At 35.0% G+C, this 18,177-nt stretch overlaps 1 protein-coding gene across 7 annotated transcripts in view; it reads left to right on the top strand.

The window, feature by feature from the left end:
- Window positions 1-18,177, top strand: part of LOC115218976 (C-terminal-binding protein 1) — a 221,877-nt gene that overhangs the window by 56,580 nt on the left and 147,120 nt on the right. The window lies entirely within an intron of this gene.

Here is an 18,177-nt window from a genome sequence, read left to right as displayed (position 1 = left end):
TAAACCAGTATCATATACTGGAAACATCTTAGACAAGTCAATTTTATGTAATATGAATATTGTATCTTTTACTTGTTTCAATCATTAGATTGCAGCCATGCTGGGGTACTGCCTTAGAAAATGTAGTTGGATAAATCAACCCCACCCCCGCTTTTTTTTTAAAGCCCTGTTCTTATTCTGTCATTTCTTTTTTACTGATCTGCTAAGTTACAGGGACATAAAACACACCAACACTGGTTGTCAAGCAGTGGTGGGGGACAACCCCCTCACACACAACAACCCTAAATTATTTCTGAATGGGAGAAGAGATGGTCATGGGCAGTACATCTTACCACCTGTACTTGGTTGGTGGTGTTAAGCTCAAGCTCTGGCTGAACAGTCCACTGGTCATTGACATTCCAGCATTGAGTGTCCTGTTATTCTGTTTTTTATTTTTTTTTTATTTAGAAAGGGCTAAGTGTAATCTGAGGGCAATTTTGGCTGTTATTTCTGGTAGGTCAAATGACCACTTAATGGTTCACTCTCTTGAACTGGTAGAAAAAAATCATGCAAATCTTTCTCAGCTTGCGCTCTTTAGTCTGAAAATAGGAAGGTGACAATGAATGACAGTAGTCCTAGATACATTATTTTGTGATCATGACCATCATCATTTAATGTTAGTCTTCCATGCTAGCATGGAAGACTATCTGAGAAGAAAAGAAAAAAAAAACCCCAAAAAGAGCAATAAGAAAGCTGGAATGCCTTTGATTGTTGGTCTGGTCAGTTAAATGTGACTCGGGGCTAAAGAACACCAACCACTGTCTGATTTAATTCTTTGATAGTCAAAGTAGCGTTTAATGTTGCTACAGTTGAAGAGTGGACTTAGTTCATTTCCTCTAACCTATCTTCTTGAAACGGTGTTTTATTGACTAGTGATACAGTTTCAACCAGATAGAAATTTGTTTTGGAAAATAAATGTTTTTATAAATTTAGTGTTAAGAGATCTGGTCTTTGCTATGTCCCTCACCATTCTTTTTCTCTAGTGAATGGCTTCCAGCTAGTCTATATCATTTCTCTCTCTCTCTCTCTCTCTCACTCTCACACACACACACACAACTGCAATTCACTGAAATACTTTCCTTTTCCGTAACTCCTTAGTAATTAAAATTCCATATATTTCTCATATAAGAAAAGGAGTCAGTGTTGTCCTTTTACTTCAGGCAAATGAATGAGGAGATAAATTAACAAATATGATAGACAATGTATGAATATAGGATTTGTATATCCTAACTGTTTACCACTATCACCTTGTTACACCTGACAGTTCTTGGGAGATGAATTGGGCAAGATTATATTCCTGTGTAAATCATCATTTTACTGTCCACTCTCCTTTGCTAGCATGGGTTACATGAAGTCCATTCATCAGATTTTTCTATAAGTAGATGCCCTTCTTGCCACTAACCCTCACCTGTTTTCAAGCCATGTAATATTACCCCATAACCAGGCATGTTTTTCATAGAAGATTGGAAAAAAATGACCCCGTATGGCAGTGATGCTTATTTCAAACCATTATGTAATGTCAAGACAAGGGCGCACACAAACACATGCATGCATGCGCACAACATATGCATGAAGGCATGCATATGTGTGCACACACATGATGGGCTTGCTTTAGTTTTTATTAACCAGATCCACTCAGGGAGCCTTTGGCTGGCTAAAGATTACAGTAGAAGATATTTGCCTAAGGTGCCATGCAGTGGCACTGAATTTGAAACCACAGACAAGCTTCTTAACTGTACAGCCATGCCTGCTTCTAAGTCAGTAAACAAATGAGAGCTTAGAGTCTGCTCAAAATCACATTTTAAATCTGCTGCCACCATTTCATTCTGTCGAACAACTCATTTACCTAATTCGATGTACCAAACTACCTAGGATAAGTGGTACCAAATAAACTGGAAATGTTTTAATCTGATGCAGACTGGCATCCTTTCTAGGAAGATGATTTATCTGCCATGCCCTTAACTGAATGGAATTAAGTGCCGGCTGGCTCTTAAGAAACTCCCAAGTTTAAGGGAGACAAATTTTTTATCTTATCTTTTTATTCATATCTCTCTCAGCGTGTATGCATTAAGTCAGAAGTTATTTTAGTGAAAAGAATGGCTGCACATGCAAGTGCTTCAAGCCCACTAACCTCATTATCTTGCTTGTTATGACTGTGCCAGCATACCCACTATGTGTTCATGATATTGTTGTTAAATAGAGGATCTGGTTTCAATCCAAACATGGTACCTGTCATTCATTTAGTTTCTGTCTTGTTTCTTTACTCTTTATTGTTAGTCTTTTTCTCCCCACCATTATCTTTTTTTATTTTTATTTTTTTTAACGTTTTGCCTTTATTTACTGATTTGATAATTCAGTTTTTTTAAAACTTTAGACATACACTTTGGCTGTATAATTAGATTCCATCGGTTAGTTTTTATTTCATATGCTTGACATGACATCTTAATTTTCTTTCTTTGTTTCTATTTTGGTATTAATCTACCTACCAAGTTCATCTTGTATTAATGTGTATTTATTTCTGGAATTTTCAACATTGATGTGATGTAATTTTTAGCTCTTTCTTTCTTCCCCTCTCTCTATATCTTATGTTGTATTATTCTGTGAAATGATAGCCAGTTGTGTGTATGTGTGTGTATATATATATATGTGTGTGTATGTATATATATATATATATATATGGGTCATGTCAATATCTTAGGTATGTGATATGTTATTATCTTACTTGAATTCTTTTATCTACACAGAATCTATTTTTTGTGCATGTCTGCTCTTCATCAGTTACTATGCATTTTTTCTATGTATATTGTGTGTGTAAGAGTGAGAGAGAAAGATAGTGAGATTGTAAAATAGTAAACAACTATGAATGAACAGAAAAACATTTTTTTTTTTCTCATGTCCAAAACAGCTGCCTGTTTCTATACATAAAAGAAAGGAAAAAAAAAAAAAGAAATAGCCGCCAACAAAAATCCTTACTTATTATTCCACTCTTTGCTGGCAAGATCTTCAGTTAGATACTTAGATGCATAACTACCCATTAGATTATCATCTCGCATCAGCCTGAGAGTGAGAACTTGGCGGATGGCTGAGGTGAGATTTAGTCGAAAGTGTTATCTGAATATTTATTGCGCAGGATTTTTTTCTTCTTCTTTCATTTTGATTTTTTTTTTTCCCCAGTCAGTGCAAGATTTTTTTCCTTCATCTTCCTTCAAGCAATTGTTTTTACAGCTGGATGCCATTTCTATAGCTATCAACTCAACTGTAAAGTAGGAATGGAACCCTACCATCAGATAGTTTGAGACAAGCAGTAGATGGAGTTTATATACTAAAACTTCTTTCTTCAAGGCATAAGGTCATTCATTGGCAGAAGAGAAGTTTGAATTTGCGAGCAAGTGGTCAGCTGCCCAGTATTTGAAACTTTTGTGTTTCTTGCTTGTGTTGGACTTCTTTAATAATGCACTTCTTAAATACATCTAATGATGTTAATGTGTTCTTTTCAATTAGTGATTATGTGTAGGACTACTTATATTTAGCACAACATACACATCACTGACTTGACAAATCAGTTTTTTTTTGTTGTTTTTTTTTTTGTGGTTCTACTACTGAAGATAGTTTTCAGAAATGTATACATTGAATTTTTTTTTTTTTTGTTGCTTTTACTCATCCTGTAAGATGGTTTGATAGTGGAACTCTTAGTTATTAATGACTTTTATTACAGTGATACAATATCCATGTTACTTAAAAGTAATGAGCTGACATGTAAATAGATGGAACCAACAAAAGTTGTCATTTATATATATATATGGGCATCTGGCCTAATAGTTAGGGTGTTTGGCTTACAGCTAATATCATAAGTTCAATTCATGGGCCAGGCAGCACATTATGTCCTTTAGCAAGGCACTTCATTTTATGTTGCTCTAGTCTTCTTAGCTGAAAACTAGCCAAGTATTAATTACTGTGGCTGGCTGTCTCCCTCTAGCTGACACACCCTATATATGTCACTGGGTCGAAGAATAGGCTAGTCCAGAGGGTGCCTGTATCTGCTGGTGACCATAATAAGAACTTAAAACAGTTAGTAAAGAGCATGGTACATGTTACCAAATCGTGCTCATTTGCCATGTGGCTTTTTTTTTTAAATATACTTTTAGTGTAGCACCAATGATGGCTAGCTCTTTATGCAATATAGCACCAAGAAATAGTACAAGTTGCTAACCTTTTGATAACCAGGCCTATGCCTAAATGACTTCTTTTACCCTTTTCTTGAATCACAAGAATCTATGGGTGGAATCATTGCTTATATCATGAAGCAAATGATTAAAAAAAATCATGTGTAGGATGTTGGGCTATATTGTCGGTGTCATTTTCCTCTGCAAAGATTTGAACTTGAGTACTCCTGGTACTACAAGTCAACACCTTATTTGGGTTATATGCTATCCATGGTATTTATTGAGAACTAGAAGAATTCTGCCATTGAGAGTTTAGTTTTTTGACTGTGGACTTGCTACCATTGATAGGATACTGACTGCCAAATGTTTTGCTAGTTGCTTGATTTTACCATCTGTATTTCTAGCTTGTTGATTTAGTCAGGAGTGTTTAAGTAAACTTAAAGAAATCTACTCATAACTCATAGAATATGTAAAAAACTGGATGAAATGATTTGGTGTGTGAACAAGATACAATAATGATTTGTAATTACTATCTCTGCCTAGTGCAATATATAAACTTAAGAAGTGCATATTTATGATAGACAGAAAGTTTGTAGAAGGCTATCATAATCCTCTCACAAGATATTAGTTAGCTGAGGCTACAGAAGAAGAAGACCCTTCCCTAAGGTGCTGTTCAAAGGGATTGAACCTGGAGTGAAGTGGTTGTGAAACAAACCTCTTAAAACATATTACTGTCCCTCTGCATATATTTATTTGATATTAGTGTGTGGGACACCTCAAAACACACACACACTTATAATGGTCTTCATATTTTGAACTGAAAAACATCTTTCTTTAACTATAACTGAAGCATGATGTAATTTTTAGATAGAATTATTAAATGTTCTGTTCTCTAGCATGGCTTGTGCATATATATATATATTCAAAAACCCAACCTTTCGTAATATTATTTGTTTATATTTTTAAACAAAACAAAATAAAACAAAATTGGTTAATAAAAACAGTACTAAGATAGAATTTCTCAAATGCTCTCCTCCACCCTGTCATATGAGCACTTTGTTTTAAAATTTACGCATATTCACTGTTCAATCCTGGGTTAACCCAGTTCAAAGTTCCATTTAGTTACAAAGCAAATTCCTGTCTATTGGTTCCTAGCAACACCAATCTGTAGTTTCTCTGTAGCATGATGGATCATGGTTCTCTTTCTCTCTCTCTCTAACCGATACTCAACACTTAAAGCTAACAAGGAAAATATATATTCCATTGGTGTTCTCACTACTTAGAGCAGTAAAACTGCACTCAGCATTTAGTATAAGCATTGGTCTGTTATGAGTTAAGTATTGTAGACATGTACACTGCACTGGGGCTGTGTGGTGGTGTTTTAGTATAAACCATCTTTTATTGATTCTGCCATATGTAATGATCTTTTTCACTCTCTGGTGTGTGTGTGTGTGTGTGTAAGAGGCTTGCAACCTCACAATTCCAGGTTCAGTTTCACTGCATGGCACCATGGGCAATGTCTTCTACTGAAATCCTAGGTTGACCAATACCTTGAAAGTGGAATTTGGTAAATGGAATTTGTATGGATGCCTGTTGCATCATGATAATGTTTATGCCTGTAACTATATTTGTTTTATAGGCATTATTTCAAAATGAGTGACTTAGCAATTCAGTAAGTAGAGATCAATAAAGTATGTACCCTATCAAAGCAGTTCCTCGGGTTGATATGAGTCCTAGCATGACTACAATCAAATGACTGAAACTACATCTTAAAGTACGTGCACACACACGCACACGTACACGCACGCACACACACACACACACACACACACACACACACACACACACACACACACCACACACACACACACACACACACACACACACTGATCAGTGCCTTGCGACTTGGTTTTAACTTCTGGCAGGAGGTATTTTGATTTTGGTTGCTATTGTATGTGGAAACACCTAATAATTATTTATTCATCATAGAAGCAGTAAGATGTCTCCTGTTGTGTCTGTCTATCTGTCTTTGGTAATCCTTGGTAATGTTGTTGCATAGTTCTAAGTCAAGCTGGATTCAGCCAGGTAGTCAGCTGAATGATCACTTATTCTGGTGATGTTATTGTTGTTAGTATAAACTGTTACATGAAATGTTAATTCAAGTCTTAAGAGAAAAATCTAGTAGTTGACCTGTAACCGTATCTTCCATGCAAGGTGCAACTGGTGAACTTGAAAGTGGCTCAACATTTTACCTTGTGAAAGCTTAACCCTTTTCTACTTATACCAGCCATACTTGGCCCAAATGTATTCTACCTGATTTTTGTTTAAACTGGCCAGATCTGGCTTCTCACACCTACTCTACAATGCCATTCTAAAAATAAATGATTACATCATCAAAATCTCAATTCTATAAGAGAATGCATAATTAATCAAAAACCCTGAATAAATATGCATTATATTTGACAAAGTAATCTTAATGTTGACTGGTTAATAAGTACATTTTGGTAATTTTTAATTGATATTATAACAATTATTTAGTGAGGGAATTTAATGTTTGTGCATCTTTTCTGGTTGCATGTAAGTTCATACACATATGATGCATGTTCACATCCATACATGTATGGTTAGTTCACATTACTCTGTGAGGAGCATATGGCTGGTCTCCTGGTTTCTCTGGATGGGATGCCAGACCCTTGTAGGATTACTCATTTTTACCTGCTGAGTGAGCTGGAGCAATGTAGAATGAAGTGTTTTGCTCAAGATTATAATGCATTGCCTGATCTAGGAATTGAAACCACACACGAACAGGAGTCCAACACCTTAACAATTAAGCCATGCACCTCCATACATACATGTTTGTATACAGTAATATAAATGCAGTTATATACACATAAACCTCACCGGACTTCAGGTCTTTGAACTCTGCAATTTGAGGCACTAGAGTAGTTGGCAAACATAAAAACCTTCTACTCTAACAAAGTAGACATTTTGTGAAAGATTAAATATATTGATAATAGAAATATTTTCATATTATATTTACATTCTGTCTTCTAGTCACTCCTACCTTATCCACCTACCAAAATGTTTCCACTGCAATATATCAAAAAATCTAACACTGACTAGTTGCTTTCTTTTGTAGCCATGCTATCATTATGGTATTCTTTTCACTCTTAAGCCAAAGGCTTTCATTGCTCTTACATTTTCACTATTATGAACCAAAACCATCTAAAGTCAAGCTTTATTATTTTTTTTATTCATAAAGATCTCTAGGTCCTATCTGTTTGTTACACTAACTAGGTTTTCCTGAATGCCAGTAATATACCAAACAACATGAGATTATTCATCCAATTTATGCCTGCTTCCTTTTATTATGAAGGTAAAGGAGCCTTGATTTTATTCTCAAAGAAATTAAATAATCAATATTTTGAGTGGCTGTTTAAATGGAGGTGTGTGTGTGTGTGTGTGCGGTGATGGTGAGGGCAACAAAGCGACCCCCACTCTTAAAACACAAACGACCAAAAATCAAACAAAATTTCTATTTTGGTTATGTGTTCAATAAATTGTCTGGCTTGTGTATCTAAACTATTGGTAACACAGTGTTGGTGCAGGAATATCGGTTAATGTATGGTGGGTGTGGGGTGGGGTGGGAGGGGCCGCAGGTGGAATGGCGTGTGGGTTGTTGTAGAAGAGGAAGAAGCAAGGTTTCAACTACTGCTATAGTAGTTAGTTATCATTACTACGGAGCTGAGCAAGTCTTTTCTTACCTCTCCAATCATCCCCCCTTCTCTCTCTCTCCCTTTCTCTCTCTCACACACACACACAGTGCCTCTCCCCTCCCTGCCACACCCACAATTGCTAGAAGCATTTATTTATTTGTTTTCATTGATTTTTGTTTGTTTGTTGCAATTTTTGGAATATTTGTCTACTTAGTGCAACATCAGTGTTGTAATGCAAGTCGAACAGCTACACACACGCATACATGCGCGCAAGTGCACACTGACACATACTCTCTCCCCCTCTCTCTCTATCCCTCCCTCCTCCTCCTCCTCCTCCCATTTATTACTTTTCCTACATTTCTAATCATGAAGGAATGTGTTGTTTGGTAAAGAAATAGCATCATCGCACATAGTGAGTCTTTATGGTGGTGGTGGTGGTGGTGGTACGCTGTGTGCTTGCAAATGTTTCCTCCTTTTAGTTTTATTGATTTTTTTTTTTAGTAATTTAGAGGGAAGCAAAATAATAAACAACTTATATTATAATTTTTGGCCTTTTTTGGAGGACTTCATCATACAATGATGGATTTTAAACTGTCATTAAAATGGTTGTTTTTTTGGTTTTGCCTTCTTTTAAAACAAAATAAAATAAAGTAAATAGTTGTGTTATTCTTCATAATGAATAATGAGGCTATGATAATGATTTAATATCAGATATCTTGTTTGATTGTAAAAAAAAGCAAGCAAAAAAAAAACCAGTAAATGAGAGGGGTGGGAGCATCCCTCCCCCATCTGTTATTTCAATTAATTAAAATTATTTGTAATTCCATTTGTGAAGATCCAACTATGTCACTCTATCCTCTAAAGAGAGAGTGGGGATGGAGAAGTGTAGATTTAACATTTTCTTTCATTCTCTCTCTCTCTTCAGCAGGCATTTTACAACTGGATACCATTTTTTCTTAAATGCCAAGTGACTTGAGGATTAGTGTAGTTGTCTCTCTTTTTGTGGGTGTGGAGTATGTGATGGTAAGTGGGGGATGGAGTTAAATTTCTAAATGAGCAAACTGAGTCAAGTAATGTGTAATTGGATCTGAATGCTCAACCCAGTGCCTGTAATGTGCATTTCTCGATGAGTGTCTTGCTTGGTAAAAGACGCAAAAACAAAAGAGAAACCTTGTATATATATATATATATATATATATATATAATAAAAAAACCGGCTAGTTTTTGTAAACCAATCAGCCCAACAAGCATTCTATATCAGTAAAAGTTACTTTGAATAATAACTACCTGCTTATCAGTAGGGAAAAAAAATCAAGATTACACATTCTTTATCTTAAATATTATTGTGACATAACACAACAATTCAGGTCAACAACTTAACTGTATTCAAACAGGGATTAAGTAGAGCAACCCAACAGTCTTTGTGTGCACTGTGCTTTGCCTAATCTTGTATGAGTATCTGTTGGGAATTTCATCTATCTGTATTTTCGGTCAGCTGTATTACAAGTATCTATCTCTTGGCAGTAGTCCCTTATTTCCTCACTTGGACAGCCCAATAAAGAATGTGCTGCTCCTTTCCTCAACATTTTGCATTGACTTTGAAACGATGGAGGGGAAAGGTGTTCTCCGCAAAATTTGAAAGTGGGATTTGAAGGATTATAAATTATAGACAAAAGCAACTAGAAAATTTTGTATCACAGCCAGATCTGATCTGTCTTCCCAGATCCAAAATTTGAATTTGATATTTTAGTGATGCTGAGCTTGTAAAAGCAGTAGTAGTAGTAGTAGCATTTGGGCAAAATCTCTGTGAAGTAGGCTAGCATGATTGATTAGCTTCCACGTATTTCTGAGAGCTATTCCTTCTTGGGTCACTGCTATTGAATCATTAGACTTTAATTAAATCCCTTTGTGACCCTATTTCCAACAAAGAATAAACTGCTTAGTTGTTAATGTTTCATTTCAAAATATTAGTGGAAAAAAAAAATAATGGATGACTTCAGTAAAATGACTGTTTTTTTAAAAATTTTATTTATTTGAGTTTTGAATATAACACATGTAGTAATAATAATTATAATGTAGTTTTGATTGCGATTTTAATTTAAACTTGAATGGTTGGAGAAGTGACACGTGATGATGATGATCCTTTCTCCTAAACGCACAAGGTCTGAAATTTGGTGGGAGGGGACTAGTTGATCACATCAACTCCAGTGTTTCACTGGTACTTAATTTATTGACCCCGAAAGGATAGAAGGCAAAATCACCCTCAGCAGAATTTGAACTTAGAACGTAAAAGACAGACAAAATGTCGCTAAGCATTTTTGCCTGGCATGCTAATGATTCTGCCAGCTTGTCACCGTAATAATAATAATAATAATAATAATGTAATTTGATTGCAATTTTAATTGAAATATGAATGTTTTAAATGGCTGGGGCAGTTAACACAAGACAGTAATATCAAGAAACTGGAGTTAATTCTTAAGTGGTAAAAAAAAAAAAAATCAAATCACGCACACACATGAGGTCATTTATGTTGTAGACTACTCAATGTTAATGTAGACTTAAGAGGTTGAAATTTTATTTATCACTGCAATTTTCTCATAGGCAAGTATACTTTCTCTCTAGCTAAAAATAAATGGCATTCCCATTGCAGTGTGTGTGTGTAATATGTCTAGGTCTACAAACACATGAATTGATGGAAACCATCTCAATGGATATGAATGTCTAAGTGGAGTTCAAAAAAGAAAAGAAATCCAAATCTTTCAATGGAATTAACATTATCATTGGAGTAGCTCAAGAAGATAAAATATGTGTGTATGTTGTCATTATTTTAAGCTTTATTTTTGTGATAGTTCTTCATCTAATAGTATGAAGAAAACTGACTTTCTCTCTCTCTCTCTCCTTTCTTTTATATTGGTTATGGCTGGATGTCATTCTTATTACTAACCAATTTAGAGAATAAACTGGGTGAATTTTATTGACCCACTGGTATGAAAAGGTTCTCCATTTGGACTAAAGTGTTTTCTATACTCTGCATTAGTTTTTATTTGAAATTACTGCTCTCTGAGACTGGTTGCCTTTGCTGCACCTCATCAAGTGCATATCTTCATCTCATGCTGTTGTGATAGAATCCATTTTGTATACTTCCCAGCTTCAGTTGAATTCACTTTCATTATGGTTGAAAAGCCACACCTCCCAATGATGGGCTTTAGTTATTAAAGAAGGTGAGGCAAGCAGATGTGAAAGTTGTCGCTATTATTATAGGCTTCAGGTAGGGAGTTGAGAAATTTAATCTGGGGCAAATGGGAATGAAGCTGTTTCCATGATGCAGGAAGGGTTCTGTTATGGGGATGTTAAGTGAGCTGGAATGGTCAAGAGGGAATAGAGGGGGTGGATTTATAATCGTTTAGTTTGCTGTATTCTTTTATTTGTTTCAGACATTGGACCAAAGTCATGCTGGGGCACCACATGGAACCTAGTACTTATTTTCGTTTACTCTTTTGGTCTCTGCTAAGTTATAGGTGCATAGACAAACCAATACCAGTTGCCAGGTGGTGTGGGAGAACACACACACACGTGTGTGCATGCGTGGCTGGCTTTCATACAACTTCCATCTACCAAATTTCTTCACAAGGCATTGGTTGGCCACAGGCTATAACAGAAGACACTTGCCCAAGGTGTCGCACGGTGGGGCTGAACCTACATAGCGAGCTTCTTTACTAGATAGTCATGCCTACACTTGTTGATTGTAGAATATACTTTAGCAAGTGTTCTTATGCAATTATACATTTCAAATGTCTGTAATGCTAGAAGATATGATTGCCTAGAAATGCCAACATGTGGTTCTTGACACATGTTTTAGTTACCATCAGTAAATTCTGAATTAAGTACATCTGCATAAAATTTCTAAATATTTAGAATTATAATTTCTAAATATGTACAATTTTCTAGTTTAGCTGTAAGTCATATGTTTTACCTTGTCTTCATTTGTCCAGTTATTTATCTGAAATATATATAGTTCCTGACATACAATTTCCAAATATTTATAATTAAAAATTTTAAACATATATGTGTATATATATGTATGGGTGTCTAATGATCAGACTTCAAAGAGGTTGGTGTTGGTCTGTGTTAGCGTATATAGATGTAAATGTGTGCGTACTGTGTGTGCATGTGCATATGTACATGTCTATTTGTCTATATATCACATATGTGTGTTTATATATATATGCATACATACATGTGCGTATATGTACATACGTATGAATATTTAGATGTATATGTGTACATTTACTTTCAAATGTGTATGCTATTTGGCATATTGTGCGTAGGATCTACTCTCTATTATATTTTTGTCCACTTTCCTCAGGAATAATAAGAAAAGTAAAATTAGAGAAAAAGCAATGTGAAAGGAGATAAAAATTCAGGTGTTGGTGACCGAATGTGCAGTGAGATCATCGATGCATGCAGATGGTGATAAAACTCCACACTTATGATTGACATAAACTTTTGCTAAGAGTACTGTCATTGTCAGAGTTGAGGTTGTATGTAACTCTTCTCCTCCTTCCTCCGTGACATATAAAATGGCTGAACATTTACAGAAAATGTGGGTTTGCATCCTTCATGTAACCTTTAACTTTTACCAGCCAATACTTAGCTCTCCTTGCTTCGAGTTCCATTATTAACGATACCTCTTTCTCTATATATACATGTGCATATGCATGCACATATGTTTTCAAAATTTGCATTGTGGTAGATGTATAATGACCATATAAACAATGATGTGCTGTTGTTTCACTTTTTATTCTTTGACAGTATCATGCACGACATCTTCAACCTGGTCACTGACATTATATGCAACTCAGAATTCAAAATTTGTTTCAGTTTTGAAATTTCATTGATGAAATTGCAAATAGTGTTGATTCCAGTGTAGTAAGTAGCTTAGACATGGTCATATCTGTTTAATAATACATACCGTCTTTGTTTTTACTTGATTAAAAAAAAAGCCACCTAATTCATAGTAGGGTGGATAGGATCTGCTGTTATTCATCTCTGTCTCAAGAACATTATTAACCCTTTCGTTACCAACCCGGCTGAAACCGGCTCTGGCTCTGAGTACAAATGTCTTGTTTTCATAAGTTTTTAATTTAAATCTTCCACCAAACCTTAGTCTTAATTTATGTTCCTAACACTAGCTTAATGATAACAAATTTATTTTACTAAATTCTTTGTTTTATTTAAAGTAAATGAAAGAAACACAGCATCTCAAAATAAATACAGTAACAAAAGGGTGAACAGGGTATGGGAACTTTGAAAATTAAAGCTCTCCATAATTTTAAAATGCCAGAAACTTATCATTAATACATTCCTGTCTTTGGACAATGAAACAGAACTTATTCATTCATCAGGTTCTTTTTTTGTTGTTAATTTTGTGTGTATGCTTTAATTTTGGTTACATCTATTCTAATATTTCCTAAGAATATTATTACCGTTCAGCAGGGGTGTAGTTAGGGTAAATGACGCCCAGGGCAATCATCAAAATTGTGCCCCCACCCCACCACCACCACCAGAAAGTGGAAATTCTTATAGAAAAAATGAATAACTGGTTTTAAAAAATTGACTAGCAATAAGCAAAACAAACCATGCCTGAACAGGTTAAAAAAATTTTTTTTAATGACTTAATTAGAAAATGATCGTGGCCAAAGTGGCACCCAGGGCATGTGCCCTGCTTGCCCTGCCCAAGCTACACTCCTGTCTTTCAGCCCTTTATTATTATCCTTTTAGCTAGACCAAGACTTGATATTTGAATTGGAAACTGTATCTGTGCTATGGATGTTGGAATTTGCTAGTGCAAAACTTGGTTGCAAAATACTCTTTCATTCATTCCATTGAATGACATGTAGTTCTGATCTGTTGCATTCTGAGTTCAATATGTTGCTGAAGCTGCTTTTGCCTGTGGGCATTTTTGGGGGGTTAATAAAATTAATAGAAATCAAGTAATGTGACCAACTTTATTGAGTATATGCATATTTATGTTTCTGCCACAGCTTGGTTGAAACTAATAAAAAAAAAATGTTATAATTAAGTTGCATATGGTATTACTGATATTGCAGTAAATCTCTTTGGAAGTTTTCATTAATTGAAAATTAATTGTAACATTCAATTGGTTAGAAACATTGCCAGAAAGAGTTCAATAGCTTTTTAGAAGAGTAAATAGAATAAAAACTTTTATTGGTAAAATAGTTGGCTAGGAAGAATTGCATGGTACTTGGCAGGATTGACTGACAGACATATACACATGCTTCATTGTAAGGAATGGTTAAAATAATTTTTGTGGGATTAAACAGATGTGGTTGTGTGTGTGTATGTGTATTCACACACACATCACCACACCTGCTGACTTAATTTCATTGGCAAGTATGATTGACCTACACAGGTGCACTGGATTTCAAACTAAAGTAATGGGGATATTTCTTTTGTTTGCATGTTTGTTTCTGAACCTGAAATAAAGCAAAATGTATAAATAAAAATTGTGATTTTGTCATTGGGTGCCAGTAATTATTCTGAAATGACTGGCTGTCTTTTGTTTAGTTTTACTTGTTTCATTTCTTAATTAGGATCTATTTCAGTGGCCTCTGTTTTAAATTCTATTCTTGGTTTGAAATCGTTTTATTAATTAAGCTCATAAATATATTTTTTGATCTCCAGAGTCGCTTTATTGTGAAGCAGATGAGATTAATTAATAGCTGTTTATGATAAAATACAGTTTTTGTACATTTTAATGTAATGATTTCTTTGATCATTACTCCCACATGTACAGTAAACTGTTATACTTTGTCGAGTTTGATGAGGTCAGAATAAGACCAAAACCTGTCTGGAATTGTCTCCTATAAGAAAACAAAAACAATCATTAACTCTCTTTTTCTTTTTTCATTATTTATTTCTACTTAACACAGTTAAATATGCTAACATTTAACATTTCTATCTCTGTTTTCCATGCTGGGAAGGTCTCCTCCTCAGCATGTTGCAGTTTGTAGTATTTTTTGTCATGTCCTTTGTGTGGTTTTATCTCCCAAGATTTATTGTCAGCATTTCTGCCTATGGTTGTTTTCTTCCTCTCGAATCTTTTAGCACTTAATCAACTATCATCATCCATACATATTATATGTCCGCACCAGTGCAGTTTTCTCTTTTTGCACACTATATTTTAATGCATGAAGTATCCAGTTTCTCTGTCAGCTCATTTGTGCTTTGTTATTCAGGCATACTTCATTGCACATCCAATTAGGCATACTTGTTTCATTCTTTTCAGCACATAATGCACATCACTTGAATTTAGTCTCCATGTTAGGCAACTATGCATCATGCTAGCTACTCTTCACTTGAAGGAAAAAAAAAAATCTTTTTATTTTCAGCAGAAGTAACAGCTCCTTGAACAGTTTACACCTAGTATGCTTTTGGAGTACCTCTTCAAGTACTAATTAAGGTCACCTAGGAAACAAAAAAGCTATCAACTACTAGGGAGCCATCTGAGCATTAAAATAATTTATTACATGGATGATTGCTAACTGTTTTTGGCTATCTGTCACAGACATAGTCTTTATTTCCTGTTATTGTGCTTCTGATCCCACTATATATCTCGTGCACCAATAGTTGGGTACACCTCATAGAATTTGTCAACTCTTCCTGCATATTGCACATGGGCACTTCCCAGATGGCAGTAGATACTGTCTTACAGTTCCTCCTTGACTAAGACTTTAGTCTTTTTCAAGTTTACTTTGAGATCTACTTAAATGGAAACAACCATGAGAACTATAGATGACTTCAACGTAGATTTTCCATGAATAGCCAATCTTAAACTTCTCTGTTAGGGTCTGGAGATTTATAATTAACAGGACTAGGGTTAAGAACAGATCCTTGATTGAGATCTACCTGCACACTAAAATCCTCACTGAACTCATTGCTAACTCTCATCTTGACAGCATCTCTGTACATAACTTGAATGCTTCTCACAAACTATTCATCTCCACCTACCTTTTTTAATGACCGCCTAGCTTCGGAGTAGAGTTATCTTGCCAAAGATTTTCCTCCAGATCCACAAATACTAATTATAGTGGTTTGGTTTGCTTGTATTTTGCCTTGCTAGAAAGAGGGTACTCTCTGACTTGGCATAAATCCAAACTGTGCCTCTCATCTAAGTTGCACTAATTTATTTGTTAATCTGTCATAACTTAATCTCTTGAAATTGATTGGATACCTTTTATTTTTATTTTCCTTTTGTTTTTGTTCCTGAAAATATTAATGCAGAGTAGAATGCAACACCAGTTAAGTAATTGTAGTAAATTATTACTTGGTAAGAAAGTGCTTCGTAGTTCAATAAGATATTATTGGTAAAGCTGCAATAGTTGTCAAAATCAGTTGATAACAAGATAAAATGCCTTACAGCATTCAGTTGTATTTATTCCTTTGCATTATGACTACAAATCACTCTTGGATACACTTTTCCTTTCTTTTGTCTCTGGTCAATAAAATCAGTATCAATACTACACTAGGGGTTTATTCGTATCTCTATATCTCCCTTATATATTTGTGGCCTGGAGCCAATGTAACATTATTATCGTTGTTGTTGATGTGCGGCTGCGATCTAGCAGAGTTGTTAGTGTCAGAAAAATATGCCCTGTGCCATTTTAACAGTCTGAAATGGAAATCCTGCTGAGGTCAAATCTTGCATTGATAGTATCAACTAACTCCTATCTCCAAAAAAGTTGCTGGCCTTGTGCAAAAATTTGAAGCTTTATTATTATTATTGTAGTTGTTACTACTACTACTACTACTACTACTACACATGCTCAATATTTTGTCCTGTGCCATCCTTTGTTTTTGTTAACCCTTTGTGGTTAATAAAGAATTCATCATCATCATTATTGTGTTAAGTTACAATCAAGTTCTGGATTTGATTCAGTTGACTTATTCCTCCTTTCCTAATATGCCAATGTTAGAAACTGTTATTATTGTTAATATATCACTGAAGCTTGGGTGCTTTTTATCTAGGAACATTCCTTTAGAAATAATCCAATTCTTCCTTTGACTCAATTTTTATACATATGTTATCCAATCAGAAATTGTAAAACATTATGTAATACCAAATCAACTTCTGTCAGAATTTAGTTTATCTGGCCTCTTGGGTTAGAGATGAAACTTGGATATCCTTGTATAGGAAATATAGGTTTAATGGAACAGATGAGCTTTTGAAGTCATAATTAGGGCTAAATGCCACTTTATTGCAACTTTTGTTCTATGACAAATCATTTTTTTTTCATTACAGTTCGGTGATTTGGTTATAAGTGATGAGTTGGTAAAGTGTGTCTCAGGTTATTTGTTCTGGCTCCTTGCATTCCTAGTTCAAATCCTGCCACGGTTAACTTAGCTTTTCTTCCTTTCAGAGTTGATAAAAAAAAAAAAATTCCAGGACTGTGAATTTGTAAACCCTTTAAAGAGTTGGGCAGAGATGTCTTATAGTATCTGTTTTGGTTTTTTATGCTCTGATAGCAATACCTGGGCACAGATCAGTAGCCTCTCTCTTTGGATAGCATTGGTGGCATGGAGAAGAGTAACTTGCATGCATCAGCATCTATCTGTCTTCCTCAGAGACAAAACAGTCTTTCCTAACCCTGAATGTGTATGTGCAAATGGTCATACCTCACCAATAGAAGCCTTGCTATTTGCTAAAGGATCCAATGACTGAGTAGTAATGAAATAGTAATGACTACTCTTTTAGTCAGCATATCAATATACTAACTCATAATATCTTTTAAAAATGGTAAGTTTAAATTGCATGAGGTCATGGTTGCTTACAGAGTTTCCTGGTGGAAAGTAGCCAACAGATGACATTTATCTCCTAGATAACATTGATACACATTAAATCCTTTGTGCTGCCGACATACTTAGAGAGCCAATAGGAGTCACTGAAGGTCTTGGTCATTGGGTAGCTGGTCAAACAGCTGTTGCTTCCTATCCTTACAGCTACTGTACAATATCCATAGCTTGGAACACTTGTCATCTTAATCCACTTAACTGTAAAGCTTGTTCCAGGAAGCACTTCATAATTAATGCCTGCTTTGTTAGCTCACAAATAATAATTAGTACAAGTCTTTCCATGGACTAGGATATAGAAAATAGATGTTTTGTGTGGCTGAGTCACCTTTGATGTTTTCAAGGTGGTACTTCAGTTTAAGTACATTTAATTCTGTACACCTCAATTT

This window comes from Octopus sinensis, linkage group LG14, assembly GCF_006345805.1.
Source record: "Octopus sinensis linkage group LG14, ASM634580v1, whole genome shotgun sequence".
NCBI classification, from domain to species: Eukaryota; Metazoa; Mollusca; class Cephalopoda; order Octopoda; family Octopodidae; genus Octopus; species Octopus sinensis.
Note: the sequence above shows the minus strand (reverse complement) of the source record. Positions and strands in the feature narration are given on the sequence as shown.